The sequence below is a fragment of the Diospyros lotus genome, chromosome 2, assembly GCF_014633365.1.
Source record: "Diospyros lotus cultivar Yz01 chromosome 2, ASM1463336v1, whole genome shotgun sequence".
Classification (NCBI taxonomy): domain Eukaryota; kingdom Viridiplantae; phylum Streptophyta; class Magnoliopsida; order Ericales; family Ebenaceae; genus Diospyros; species Diospyros lotus.
The window spans coordinates 33,252,821-33,268,961 of record NC_068339.1 but is presented as its reverse complement, the minus strand read 5'-3'; positions in this window follow the sequence as shown (position 1 = coordinate 33,268,961).

Below are 16,141 nucleotides of genomic sequence, written 5' to 3'. Positions count from 1 at the left end.
ATGGAAATCAATTTGCTTGCAACATGCTTCCAAGAAATGGAGAGAATACAAAGCCACATTGAAGAGGCATTATGATTGCCATGAGACAGATGCAGCTCGTCTGTCAAAAATACCGCCTGGGGTGGACCCAGAACAGTGGAAGATTCTTGTGGAGTATTGGGGATGTGAGCAAACACAGGTATGTATGATTTATGTATGGGTAGATATATCAGATGGATTATCTATGCTTAGTTCTAATATCATATTACAAGTAGGAACGTAGTGTGACTAATCGTGCCAATCGAGATAAGCAAAAGATGGGTCACACTAGCGGTAGGCGATCACATCCTCAGGTTAGACACCAGGTAAGAATAGAATGGATATTAGTTATATATATTTATTGATAATTTAATTAGTAATGCCTAAACTTTAAATATTTAATATATTTCATATCTTATATATGTTTTTAGATGACTATTGAAAGTGGAGATGAGCCAGATAGAATCAAGCTTTTTAAAAAGACACACACCAAAAAGAGCGGAGAGATAGTAGATTCTACATCTTCATATATAATCGTATGTATTTCTAAAATTTGAAAGTTGTAGATATATTTTGTTTCTTTTACTTGTCGACTTATGTAACTAACTTGTGAAATGTTTTTTGAGGAACAAATGGATGAAAGGTTGTCACAAATACCCACAGATGAACAAACTCCAGATTCGCTAGAGGATGTCTTTACTCAAATACTAGGCAAAGATGGGCATGGCAGGGTAAGGATGGGAGGACTTGGAACATGCCCAACTAAGGTTAGACAAAGACAACAATATCAAGTGCCTCAAGAGCAGTATGACCAAATGCGTGCGCAAATTACTGCCGAGCTAGAAGAAAAATTTCAAGTTCAAATCCAAAGTCAAGTTCAAATGCAAGTTCATGCAATACTTGAGGCAATGGGACATATACCACCAGCTCCAGACAATATACCACAACCGAGACAGGTATGTCGTTCATTAGTGCATTTGATTTAAAATTACATGTTTACTATATATATTAACTAAACTATTTTGAAATATAGCCATCCTCATATGCTAGTGCTTCTGCTACACATGCAAGCACACCATCACCCGAAGCTGAATGTGCTGGATTATCAATACCAGAATATGATCATCATTTAGAGGTAATTCGCTATCAAATAGATTAGATGCTTGAAATTTGTGGACCTGCCAATGTGTGGGAAGAACTTTCATGATTGTCGCACTTTAATCATGCTTTGATAATATGTGCTTGTGGAAATTTGGGAATTTTGATTTGCTTATTTGGCAATTGATCGTGACCTTTATGAATCATGATTCGCAATTCAACGATAAGATCGACGATGAAAGAAAGCCTTTTTAACCCTCTCTGGTCTGTTTGTTTTTAACTTCGGATGCTTGGATTGGATTTCGCTTTCGTTTTGGTTTGGATGGAGGGGCTGAAGAACAAGGAGGCTTAAAGAGGCTTTAGGACACAAATTTCTAGCTCTTTTTCCTCAAATTCTTTGAAATGCTCTTTTGGAGTCCCACCTTTTGATGTCTCATCTTTTGCAGCTTCTCCCTCAAAAAACATGCTCTTTATTATTGGACCAGGCATGAGCCTCTCCCTCCCTCGCTTCAGTCAATCCCTTTGAATTATGCGGCTTCATTATGTTTGAACACTCTTTTAGTTTTCTGCATTTTATCTCAAAACACTTATTAGTTTTAGACTTATTTTAGAGAAGCAAAATTAATTGTTTTTACTAGTTGGTTTTAAGAATAACTAATAGCTGTTAGTTTTAAGCAAAATTAATTGTTTTGTGGTTCTAAAAACAAACAAACAAACGTAACAAAACAAAACAAAAACGAAAAGGAAAAGCACCGTAACAAACCAAGTTCAAAATATTCATTTATTTTGTTGTTTATAAACAAGAAAGAAAAAACAGGGGATTTAAAAAGAACATGTTTTAAAGATTTGAACCAGCTCATCCATGATGCACACGATGAATATGAGGATAGGGCTCAAGTTTTATGTTACATGCTAGATTAGGAAGTGGAAGTTTAGTATCTACGTTAAGAAATGGTTTTATGTCTTGCTTTGTTATCATTCTCATGGATACTCATGATATTATATACTAAGTAATTTTTATTATTTTGTATGATATAACAGATTAGTGAATTTGTTCACTTGATGAATGGACGAATACCTCGCCATATTGTTGCTGAGGCAATCATTGTATCCATTGATCCGACCAAATCTGTAGGGGGAGTAGAGCTAGGTAATGAATTTGTTGAAATTAGTATTCAGAAAGTGCTGAAACCTTTATATCCATTGCCTCGACAATTTTCTGGGATGCGTGTCTTGAGGGATGCTAATAACAGTAAAACTACAATACCATGGAGGGTCTCCGATGTAAGTGTTTTTGTATATAGTTATGCAATTTTGAACATGTTTTATGTAATTTCATAGTTAATGCACATACTTATAGATCTATTGTTTTTCAATGCAGATCGAAAAAATATAATATGCAATTTTGGTTGGAGCAGTATGGTGGTGTAGTCAAGGGTTATTTGAGGTCACTCGGACATGTTTTAGTTTAAGGGGTTGATTTGTATGTACAAAAATGGTATTGTGTAATGAGATGTGACAAGATTGATCTTTTAAAATTGTAATGGTATTTAAATAGATTTATTATACAATTGTTATACTAGTTGTGTGTAGTGGGTGAATTTTTTAAAATTGTTCGTGATTTTTTGTTATACAGGATTGCATTTGAGTAGTGGGTGAATTTTTTAAAATTGTTCGTGATTTTTTGTTATACAGGATTGCATTTGATTAATGTTATACAGGTATACAGGTTCTAAAAAAAATTTTTTTAGTATTGTTGGTGCGTTTTTGTTTTTCGCCGTGAATACCTTTGCCGGCGGTTTTAAAATCGCCGGTAATGATATTATTACCGGCGGTTTTGAACCGTCGGCAATTTTTTTTAAACCGCATGCTTCACCGGCGGTTTTGAACCGCCGGCAAATTTTTTAAAATAGCCGGATTTTACCGGCGGTTCTAAACCGCCGGTATAAAACCTTTGCCGGCGGTTTTGAACCGCCGGTAATTCTGTTTTACCGGCGATTTTGAACCGCCGGAAAATTTTTTTAATAGCTGGCTTTTACCGGCGGTTTAAAACCGCCGGTAATGATGTTTTACCGGCAGTTTTAAACCGCCGGTAAAGAAAAAACTTTGCCGGCATATTTTAGTAACCGTCGGGAATTTGTATTTTTACCGGCGGTTTGAAGAAACCGTCGGTAATTTTTTTTTCCCGGCGGTTGAAAACCGCCGGTAATATTTTCCGACGGACGTATTTCCGACAGATGAAATTACCGCCGGTAAAAATTTTACCGGCGGTTTTTTTACTTTTTCCGGCAGTTTTTTAACCGCCGGAAAAAATCAAACCTCCTGTAGTGGTTTGGCTTGACACCCTCAATGTAGCCTTAACGAAGTATTCATAAGGCAAAAACTATTAAGTTACTGTTATAGCCTAGCCCCCGGGACAATTCCCCCAAAGAAGTCCCTAGGAAGATCATCGAGAAACGTACCCATTTTTAGGCAAGCATTCAAAAAATAAAAATAAATCAAAATTAAGAAAATGGGGAAGGACAAAGTTGCATGGCCTACCCCTATTATAAGGGCAGTGGCCTTGCCAGTAGGGGCTTTTTAGTCGCACCCCTCTTGTAGAGGCCTCCTACCATGCATACTTGCACGTGGCTTAGCTTATTGAGCGCTGGAGCCTTCCATATTTCCATGGGTGGCTTGGCTTCACGGGAGAGCCTTTCGTGGTTGTGGCTGCTTAGATGAGCCTTCAGCTGGCCGCCCTTCTACACCAATGCGACCCATGTCGTGGCCATCCTTCTGCGTAGCACTTGTAGCTAGCCACTTACAGCCACTCTCCTGAGCCAATGCAGCGACCCTTAACTAGCCTTCTACATGACACGCTTTTTCATCCACTCTCTCGTACCCATGATGCCTAGTCACTTGCCTTCCGCGTGACCATGCGGTGACACAATCTAGCCTTTTGCGCCCATACATGGCCACCTTGCCACACACTTGTTGCACATCCACCGTACATCCTTTATCCAACACACCGCATGCCTCTTTAAGCCATACTACGTGCCTCACCATGCCATGTATCATACGATGTGCTCTTCCTTCGTGAGCACCCATAGATAACGCTCTTCAGCATTCGCTTAAGCATCTGGTCCAGTCTCGAGTGACCTCTTAGGTCAACCAGAAAGCCCCAAGATTTCACCCTAAATCACCTCAGGGCAATAAGGCCAGCCTCTGAAGGCTCTCCTTCCTCCTAAGGACCTTCTTTGAGGGGGGGGGGGGGGTTCTCACCTAGGTCCTTCATACATGCCTAACCCTGGGACCACTGGATGTAGTGAGAGAATCAACACTCCTTGCATCCATGTATCACGTACCAATCACGTGTCCTAGTCATGGTTGACCGCTATAAATACCCGTCAACCCCTCAACTTCTAGTAAGCCATTCCAACCCTAAAGCTTATCTCTACCTTTTCAAAATACTCACCCAAGGGTTTAGCCACACAACTCACTCATATTGTTTACTTGTGCACCTTCTCACATGGCACCTGTGAACTCCATCTGTATGACACTTCTGAGAATACTGCATTTCACTGCATCTTTGCTTCTTCATGACATTTATTGACTTAGGCATTGGAGGGCGCACACGGGAAAAATTTATGCGTGCCTTCTAACTATATTATGTCTTGCAAATCTCTCAGAAGACTCATTCATAGACTCTACAGGCACCCTCTGGAGACCCATTTAGGGCTCTTTTGCCTCTTCAATGCTCCATCCTTTCGCTCCCTGAATAGCAAGTGAAGCCCACAATTGTCGATCTCCTCTGGTGATTGTTTGTTGAGGTTCCCCTACATACAAATTCAATTATTCTGGTCTAGTAACAACAACTACCCTTGAAGAGAAGCAAGTCATAGGTAGCCACGTGTCCTTATTGTCAAGCAATAAAAATGTGACATGTGGCCTTTATTTAGCCTAGATACAAATCCAAGAGACTAACCTAGATCTAACTCCTATATCTTAATCTAGAAGGACCTACGTCAAATCTAATAGATCTATTTGAATTTAAATTCAAACCAAAGATCCTATTATTTGATAATAATCAAAATTTGGAATCTCGAGAAAAATTTCAAAAATCTAAATAAATCTCAAGAATAACTCCAAAAATCTCACTTCATTTAGGGTATATAAAGGGGAACCCTTACGAGTAAAATCATCTAAATACAACCTCATTATTATTCTTTCTAAATGCCATTACTAACTTGAGTATTGGAGACTATATCTAGGAAAGAATCTATTTTCATTCTTGTAGGTGCTCACATCGAGGCAGAGTCATGGTGATTAGTCCCTTATTTAATCATCATTTGGTGATATGAGAATATAAAATTACTAAGCTACCCCTAAAGAACAAAAACCTCAACTCACCACATGTCTATATCAGAGTGGTGATACAACACAACTTATTACCCTCAAACTGATAAATAATCAGAAAGGATGATCTAAATGCTTGAGGAAATATTGAGGACTTGTGCCTTGGACTTTAAGGGTGTTAGGAGGACCATATATCATTGGTGGAGTATGCATATAATAATAGCTACAATAGTAGCATTGTGATGGCTCCTAATAAGGCACTAAATGGAAGAAGTTGTTGATTGCCCATTTGTTTAATCGAACTTGGATAGAAGTAAATTATGGCACCCAATATGGTGTGAGAGATGACTAAAAAGATTCGATTGATCCAATAAAACATTCAAGTTGCACAGAGAAGACAAAATCCATACATCGATCGAAGGCAATGCAACTTGGAATTTGAGGTGAGAGATTAGGTTTATCTCAAGTTATCACCCCGATATTTGGTAATAAAGGATGACAAGAGATAGAAGTTGAGGCTAGAATACATAAGACTATACCCTTAGCATATTGTTTTGCACTTCCAATTAGTTTTTCTAACAAATACGAAAGCACATACTAGATCTAACACATGAGATTTGTGTGGAGACAATCAAACTTAGAGATAATTTAACTTATTAGAAGTCACTTGAGCAAATCTTTGATTGCCACGAGCAAGTCTTGAGGAGTAAGGTGATCCCATTCATCAGGATACAATAATGGAGAAACCATCTAGAGGAAGAAGTAACTTGGGAGCTCTAAGACACTAATAAGAAGAAGCATCCTCACTTGTTTGACTAAAATGGAAGTAGAGTAGCAAAACTAGCATTACTTTATCAAAATGTTGTGACGTTTTGACTTGTTAATGAAAGTAAGTGTTTTGATTAACTAATAGTCAATTTCATTTGTTTGAGGCTACAGGTAGGAGCTGAAAAAAAATTTGAGAACGAAACTTCATTAAGGCCGGGTTGGTTGTAAAGCCCCAAATTACTTTTAGAATATCTGGAGACTTAAGAAAATAAAGTCGAGTTTAATTTTGAGAGAAATTTAATTGGCCAAATGAGTGGGACAAAATGATTTAAACATATGTATGTGTGTGTGTATGTGTATTTATATATATACACATATATATAAGGCCAGCAGGCTAGCAATTGAACCAACCCTCCACCCTCTCCCCTTACATTTGCCAAGGGGTCTATTTCATGAAAAGGACCCCACGACAATAAGAAGCTTGTTGTTGTTTGCCTACTTCCTGCATGGGTAGCCCCCTTGCACCTTTAGGGATGACTTGGAAACCACTCCATTAACCCTCTTCCTCTTGAGGGGTCTAAAGCGAGTGTAAGAGAAGAAAGGAAATCAAAACTATAGAGAAATGAGGAAGGGAGAGAGAAAACTAGTGAATAAAAGAAAAACTTGCCATTAAGGTGATCAAGGAGAGGTTGGGAAGTTAGGAAGAGAAAGATGATGTTCTCCTACCCACAAACTCTTATTTTGTGGATTTTCATATTCCATGAGAAAATAGTTTTTAAAATATACTTTTTTCTGGCATCTCATTTGCATCTAAGATCATGTATAACCATGCTTTTTTTCTCTAAACCACTTAGGCCCTAGGTGACGTGGTTGGGGACCTTCCAAGAGGCACTTCCAATGCTAGTTGAGAAAGCTCTTGGAAAGTCCCCAACCATAGTCACAAGTGGCATTACAAAGTAGAAACTTACATTTTCTTCATTTCTCAAGCTTGAGGTAATATGGTCAGGACCTTCCAAGTCACACTTCTGGTGTCGATTGAGAAAGCTCTTGGAATGAGGCTAACCCGGTCACAAGTGGCACTACGAAGTAGAAACTTGTGTTTCTTTTATGCACACATTTTATGTAAAGGCTTTATTTTTGGGGGGTTCCTCACTTAGAAGGTTCATTTTCTAACTTGGGTTTATCTCCTAGAATATTCAAACATTCTTGGCAAGGCAAGTAGCTCGAAGGGGAAAGAAATTCTTGAAGCGTAGGTTTTGGGAAGCTTTGTTATTTTTATGGCATGTAATAAATTGTAGATGTTATATGTGTTTTTATGTTATTGTTACCAAAATACAACAATGAATTTATAGTGTGGGAAAGATGGTCTTGATAATCCCGAGTAATGACAATCAGGTGACTTGACTGCAATGAATGTATGGCTTGTTGACGAACGAATGGCTTGCTGATGAACGGATGGCCTCAAATGACCAAGTGCCCCATCCAGATGAACAAATAGTTAGGGGCGTAGGAGGTTCTTCCCTTGCAAACCCTCTGATGCTTAAGTTAGTCTTCGAGTGCTTTAGTGAGAAAGGAGGTGGTCCTCCTATTTATAGAGGAGGGAGAGGGAGGACACGTGGCAGTCATCCTAAGTTCCTTGGGTGGCATATTCTGAGTATATTCTCGACATATTTGTGGCATATTCTTGGTATATTCTATGGAATCTTAGAATATTCTTGTGGATCCCATGGAGGATGTCTAGTTCGGCTCAAGGTGTAATACCCAAAAATTTTTGTGTACTTAAGTGTAATTTTTATTGGGTTCAAAGTTATGGGGTTAGAGTATAATTTTTAAAACCTAAGGGCTTGGGAGCAAGGCGCCAAAGTGAAAGAGGGAAAAAGCTGAGGGGCTAAATGCAAATAGTAGTGTGAACACTTTAAAACAACCGACGGTCGTACTGTCACCTCCGGCAACAAACATCAAATCGACATCCGAGGAAGGGGCTAGGCCATCAAGGCTTAGGGGAAGATGACCGGCATAAGGAAGCGACCGGATTGGCTAGAAAATTGATTGAAAATTACTATAAATAGGTGGGTTATGGTCGAGAGTTTTCACCAAGTTTCAACCAAAAAATTCGAGAATTCGGGAAAAAATTTGGGGAAATTTATAGAAGGCTTTTGTTCTCCAAGTGAGTGAAATTTTTGGAGAGTTTGAGGGATTTTGGTAGTGGTTTGAGGGTGTTTCGAGCCTTACTAAAAAATTGGGGTACCAACTAGAGACAAACTATAATTGGTGAGTTTGAGGGTGTTTTGACCTGATTTTTCAGCCACGAGTGATTTCATTGTGTTCAAAAGAAAGAATAGAGCAAGAGAAAAGAAGAAAAAACAAGGAATCGAAGTAAAACCAATGGCCAGTGGCAAGAAGGCAACTAGAAAAGATGACCGACTTGTGGGTATGTTGGTGCAAGCACCTGCAAGCGTGTGAGGTAAGGAAAAAATAGAGAGAAATGGGAAAAAAATATGGAAAATTAAATTTTATTAATTTTCCTTAAAATTTGGCCAGGAAAAATATTAGGGCATGGGTCTCGAGGCAGGGCACGAGTTTCGAGTAAGCTTAAACAACTAGAACAAGGTGAGTGATTTTTCCCAAAAATTTATACTTGATATGTTTTGCCCAAATGAGTATGAAATTTGCAAGGGATTCGCCGAGTCTATGTGGTTTATGTGCATCTTGTTATACATATGCATATTCACTTTGTATTGCCTCGGTAATTGTGATACTACTTTGGCATGAAATTATTGGCATATTGATATTCGTGTTGTTTATGTTAATCATGGTGGGATGGGAGTTTGCCCTAGTAGTGTGACTTGCATTTTCCCAAGTGAGTTTTACCAGAATGACCATAAAAGTATCCCATGCTATGTGTGATTGTCGGGGTGACTGTCGAGGGTTTCGTACTAAGGTCAGAATGCTAACGAAAGATGCTCAAGGGTGTCAATTCATTTATGTCCATGCATCATATATTCATGAAAATTATTTTAAACCCTCACTTAGAAGATTCATTTTCCAATTTGAACTTTGTTCTTAGAATATTCAACTTTCCAGGTAGGACGAGTAGTAGAAAGGGAAAGGAGGTTGTCGAGACATGATTTCAATTGTACTTCTATCCTACACCATAATAGGAGGAGTCGTGAGATTTCTGATGATATTAGGAATGTTATTATATGTTGATTAGGGGATTTTAAATATAGTATGTTAGGTGTCTTGAAACGATTACAAAAAAAAAATCCTAGAATAGTGACATGCCTTGGGAGGGCGGGATGTTACACAAGGAACGCCCCAGGAGGGTCCGTTGGCTACGAGGAAGGCTTTTGGGGGTGGATGGCCATTATGACCGAGTAGCCACTCGGTTATCACTCACTACCCCTTTGATTGGTTCTTCTTGTTTCCAATTTTTAGATTGTGTTTCGGCCCATTTAGGTTTACCTAACCCATATCTAGATTATCTCCTATTTGCTGGGCATATCAATTGCCTCCTACTCTTTTAACCAGGTGACCCGGGCATATGAGTATTTTGCCCTACAAATTATGCATGTATCTTCCACTCAATTTTCCCATTGTTCTTCACATTTTTCTGACTCTATCAGTATTGCCTTCATGGATTTTCTATTATCGTGCACATACTCTGGTGATCTTCAATTCCCTTGGACCATTATAAATAGGGGCCTTGGGAGTTCATTTTCCTTCACTTCATCCTCAAAGATATCTTCCAAGTAGTGATTTTGGGCATCTCTCGTTCGTGCGTTGGGCTTGCAATCATAGGCACCCCTCAGTCATTCTGGCCACTCTTTCATCCCAACCACTTGGTTATTCTAGCCACTCAGTCATCTTGGCAACTCAGTTATTTCCAACTACTTGGTTATTGATTTCTTGGTCAGTTGATTATGTTATATAATTGCCTTGCTCACTAGTGGATTTCACTATTTAATCATAAGATGCCTTGCACGTGAATGTTGCTCTTCTTCACAGATTGTGCTTGCTATTTGTTTGAACTTGGCATGTGAATTTTGGAAATCTTGCATGTTAGCTCTTCTTGACCGTGTGGTGGCCATTTGGCTACTGCCTTGTTTTCACCCATAACTCTCTTGATTAATTATCTCTAGGTTTTTTAAGTATTTTTAATCCTTTTAGCATCTCTTGATTTCTTGACTTTACATTGCTCCCATTTTTCTTTGTAACTTTCATTATTTTACCTGTAATGTTAATTTCTTCTTCTTCTTTTGCAGGTCTTTGTAGGAGCCTTCAAAGGCACCATTTGTGTTTGTTTCTTTTCTTTTTGCTTCTATCGGTTACTTATAGGTGATTTCTCAGTGTCCTTATAATGTCGTAAAGAAAGAATGTCGAGCCCCCCAACCCTACTCAAGTTCCCAACAATACCAACTCTAGGCTTCTCTTGAGAGATTTTACTAAGGACTGGACAACAATTGATTCAATATGAGATTTCCTGGTAAGATATCCCTGGATGGATGAGCTTGATCCCTCTCAAGTGGATAAAGGATGTCTGGGGTTTCATTATGCCTCCTTCGAAGTGAGACTCCAATTTCCAATGCCAAACTTTATCATAAAGTGGCTTCACAATTACCAAATCGTGTCTACTCAACTTCATCCTAACGAATGGACCCAACTGGTAGGTTTTTTAGTTCTTTGCCATGAAAGAAGAGTGGCTCTCTCACTTCATCTTCTAGGTTGCTTTTACCAACTTAGAAAGGCTAGAAAGCAGAAGCGGTTGTATACACTTCAAAAAGTGTTGGGGCAGGAACTACTCATAGACCTTCTTAACAAAGTTAACAGATTCGAATCCTGATGGTTTGTGGTAGATTTTCCATCCAGTTGGGATGCCCCACAAACCTGGTGTTATGATGATGCTTGCAAAAAGGCATTTCGGTCACTAAGGATATTAGAAGGGTTTTTAAAAGGGTTGTTAACGACCTAATGGCTAGTGGGCCCATGGAGTTGGCGAGTCTTCTCTCTGTAGTGAACATTAGCAATGCAGGTTGAGGGGTCCTTGTGCCTGGCGATTATCCCTCTTCCTTTGTATTCCTGGCTAAAGAATACAGTGATGAGAATGTCATGGAAGTAGGGGGTAGGATAAGGACGACTTCTAGGAGCATTTTCCACACACTCTTATCATTCCCTAGGAGGAATCCTCTCCTGAGAGTAGATTCTTTGCATTACTTGTATTGTTTTTTGGCTTGTCATGTTCATCTGGCTAATTTATTTCCTTTGTCTTGTAGATATGCATAGGCTCCATGAAATGAATTTTCTTTGGCATGAAAAGGATAACGAATTTATTGAGAGGAGTGGGAACTCTTTTTATAACACCCCGTATTTCATAGTGTTAAGTTCAAGAAACTAGAAATTAGATTGAGGATTTAGTTAATTAATGACTGAATCAATGGAAGGGAGTACCCCATAAAGTGAACATCTAAGGAAAAAGGTATGTGATTAACAACCGTCTTGAGGCAAGATTTATGACACTGAAAGAGATCAAATAAAAGTCAATTTTTGGTACATTTATCTTTCGACCTGAAAAACAAAATGATCATAAAGCACTTCCAAAAATTCAATAGAACCCTAAGGAGATTCAAGCTTTACATAGGGAATAACCTTGAAGTGGTTTCAGAAAAAAAAAATAAAAGGATTCACGATCACAACGTGATCTCATGTATATTTGGGCCTAATTATAAATTACTAATTTTGGCTGAGGGAGGTCAAAATGATATTTTTTCTAGATCTTTGGGGATGAAATGAAGAGTTTAGATCTCATGGGTCTTAATGGAATTGTTGAGAAACTCAAGGGTTTCAAGGAAAGGTCCAAAATGGAATTGAAAATTAGATGGGGGCTAAAGTGCAATTTCTAAAAGTCAAGTGTGAAACCTGCAATTTTTTTGCCAGTCGCACTGTCATCGCCGACCAAGGGGTCCAGAGGGTGCTCTAGGCCATAATGGATCGATTTGTGGTGGCCATTGGCCGAGATCGGCTATGATGAGACAGGGTTTAATGGCAAAAGTGGTTGGAAAATTTGGCTGGCAAGGTCGATGGAATTTTTTCATGATTTAGAGCTACTCGAGCCACTTAGTGGCTAGATTTGAAGCTTAGGAATGAAGTAAGCTCAGGATTTGTCAGGTTTCAGTTGGAATTTGCCTATAAATAGCACATCTAAGACTGAGGGTTTTTTATTCAAGATTGAGTGCAATTCATGGTGTTTTTGAGTGAATCTAGAGTTGTGGATAAGGGGATTTTATTCCTTTTGTTTTGTAGAGTTTTTTTTTTTTTTGGGAGGTTTTGGTGAGATTTCGTGTAGGTTTAAGCTAGTTTCAGAGAATAGGTTAAAGAATTAGGCTTTCCCGGAGACGAGCCTGTAAACCACTGTCTAGGGCTTTTTTGGTGACTACTTCCAGCATCTAAGGGTACCCCTAGGTTTTGCTTAAGGTGCACTTAAAGGGGGTGGAGAGAAATCAACCATCAAAGACATTTGCAAGCTTCCGGAGATGAGAGTTTCGCCTAAGAAGACAACCCGCGTGAGCTGCACATGACTGAGGTAACATTAATTTTTGAAATTATTTTTATAATTTTTAAAAAATTATTTTAGGAATTACTATGGAAAAATATTTGGTGAAAATAGGTAGAAAATATTTGTTATGTAATTTTGAAGAAAAAGTGTTTTATGGGAAGTAAGAGAAAATTGGGAAAATTGTGGAGAAAATAGGAAAATTAGGAATATTGATTTCCTTGGGTAAATCGTTGGTTAGGAGGAGATTTGACCATCAGATTTGAGGACATGTATGATAATCGAGGTCAGCACGTATTTCAAGGCAAGGCACGGGTATTGAGGTAGCAAAATAAGTGTGATCAAGGTGAGTGGTTTCCCCCAGAAATTATACATGATATATCTTGTGTATATTGAGCATTATTTTCCCAAGGGTTGTCAAAGTATATGCAAATTTTGTGCATCTTGTCATAACTATACATGTTTTATTGCATCAGTTATTGGGATGTTTCATTTGGCATGATATTCTGGCATATTGATACTTGTGATAAGGTGGGATGTTACCCTCGTAAGTGTAGCTACATTTTCCCAGCAAGTGTTGCCAGATACCGTAAGAGTCTCTCATGTCGGGGTGGTTACTAGGGTTCCATGCTGGGGCTGGGATGTAGGTCAAAGCTACACTAGGGTGTTTGTTTTTTCATGTCCATGCATCATTCATTCATCAAATTGTTTAACCCTCATTTAGAAGTTTCATCTTCTAATATTGGACTATTGTCCCTGGAATATTCAATGTTCCAGGGGAGACGAGCAGGCAGAAGGGTAAAAAGGTGGCTGAAACTTGGGTGTCGGCGAACGATTAATGAGTCCTAAGCCAAGGCTAGGACAATTTGTTCTATTATTTCACGATTATCTTGTTTGTGATTATTGTAATATTATAGTCGTTGAACCATTTGTATGGATTTTCTTGTATTGCAATCATATGAATTCGTTAGGTTCTGATTCTGCTTCCGCTAATGGATAAATTATTGTTCCTTAGCTTTTCATTAGGAGTGATAATTTTGTATGTATGTTTCAGGATTTTTGTATGATATTCGAATATGAGTGATCAAAATAAAAGGAAAAAAAATTCTAACATAATAAACATGCCTTGAGAAGACGGGATGTTATAGTTAGTATCAAAGCAAACATCACTTAGGAATTTAGGATAGATCGATAAGGATCTATGAACCCGAGGTTTAGAAAACTTTAGTAACAAATTTTGATCGAGAGAATTGTTGGAATATCAGAATGGCAGAAAACTATCTTGAGCAATTTTGGATGACTCATTGGGCCAATCAACTAGAAATGAGGGAACCAATAGTAGAAGATTTCTTTGGACGTTTGATTGTTCTCAAGAGCATCCTAGAAGACATATCGCCAAGCAGCTACCTGTAGCTTAATCTAACACATGCTCAAGTGGAATTTCTAATAGATCACTTTGAGGGATACTGGAGGGCCCTAGCTGAGTGGGTTCAATGACAAGGCAACTATGTGTCCTTATATTTCTTCTATGAGAAACTCTGGGGTCATGCCGCCGTAATATACAAGAAAGCCATAATAGAAGAAGAAGTGGACCCTGACCCAGGAGAGGATGAGGATGACGACCCAGATGGACCTGGGGCAGAGTCTGAGGATGACTCGTGAAGCAATAGCATATGGGTCTGGAAGTCGACTAGTCCCTAGAAGAAGCCTCAAACAACTTTCTTTTCCTCTAGTTGTGTGATAGTTGTGTTTTCTTTTTCCTTAAGGTTGTCGTATGTTGTACTTAAGGATTGTGATGAAATAAAATTCCCTTTTTGGAAAGGATTTCCTATGGAATGAGATGTTATCCTTTCTTTCCTTTCAGATGGTGACTACTAGGCGATAAGGGAATAGGGCTCTTGTCACCCCCAACTAGAGAAACAATGATGATAAAGATAGTGGGATTCGCCACTATAGTCATCTCGGTAGTAGTAGCATAAGGAGTGGGAATCAAGGAAGGAAATCTGCGGTTCCAAAAGGATGGTTAGATAGAATGGAAAGAGTCATGGAGAATCTCCTGACCTACATGACTAGGGAAGGACCAACCAGGCATACGGATAACATGCTCGAGTAGTACCGAAGGCAACGATCACCTATGTTTGAAGGAAGACCCAACAATGACCCTAGCATGGCTAAGTACTGGTTGGAGAAAATAGAGAAATTGCTTTGGCACTTACCATGCGATGGCATAGAAAAGGTGAAATGTGCCTTGTTTATGTTGGAAGAAGAAGCCAAAAGGTGGTGGTAGACTATGGAGTGAGCTCTGCAGCGACCTCACTCAGGGTAAGGGTCAGAGTCTAGCCAGACTTAGGTGGTGACATGGGAGGCATTCAAGGAAGCCTTCAATACAAAATACTTCCCTCAAAGCTGGAGATAAGAGAAGAGTTGGGAGTTTATGAATTTTAAGCAGACTGGGGAGATGTTGGCAACCCAGTATAACACAAGATTCACCCAAGTTAACAAGTATGTGCTAATGTACAAAGCAGATGAGTGGAAAAAGGCATAGAAGTTCCTATTAGGGCTATAAGTGGAGTTGCCGCAAGCCCTGAGTACCTAGTCCATTGACTCCTATGAGGAAGCTCTGAACTGAGCTCTGACAACAGAAAGAAATCTCCTTCGAGTAAGATTGATAAGGTCTGAGGAGAGGAAAGGGAGCACGAAGTCGAAATCTAGGAGTAAAAACTTCCAGGGTGGCAAGCGGTGCCCCCGATGCAAGAAAAACCACTCAGGAAAAAAAGGCTTGGAAAGGACAATTCATTGTTTTACATGTGGGGAAGAGGGGCACATAAAACGAAATTGTCCTAAGAGGAAAGAAACACCTCCAGTAGGAAGCCTGGGAAAGATTGTATGCTTCCAATGCGAGCAACCAAGGCACATCGCTTGAAACTGTCCAAAAAGGCTGAAGACCAAACAAGCCAGTGGGCAAGCGAAGAAGATGGGAGAAGTTCATGGGTCCCACCAGGGACGCGTCTTCAACCTAACAAAGGAAGCTGCAGGGGCGGATCCTGCAGCCATTCAAGGTAAGCTTCTGATATTAGAAACCCATATGCATGCATTAATAGACCCATGATCTACGAATTCATTTATTTCGCATGCTTTGATAGGGTATGTGGGAATGGAAACCCAATCTTTAGGATGCTCGATGATTATTTCAACCCTTATAGAAAGAACCATGGAGACGTCGCATCTTATTAGGGATTGCGAGGTTGGAATGAGTGGTAATAAATTCCAAGCGGACTTGATGTCATCCTATACGACTTTGATGTCATCCTAGGAATGGATTTTCTATCAAAGTATGGTGCCAAAGTAGATTGCCGAAAGAAAACGGTGTCC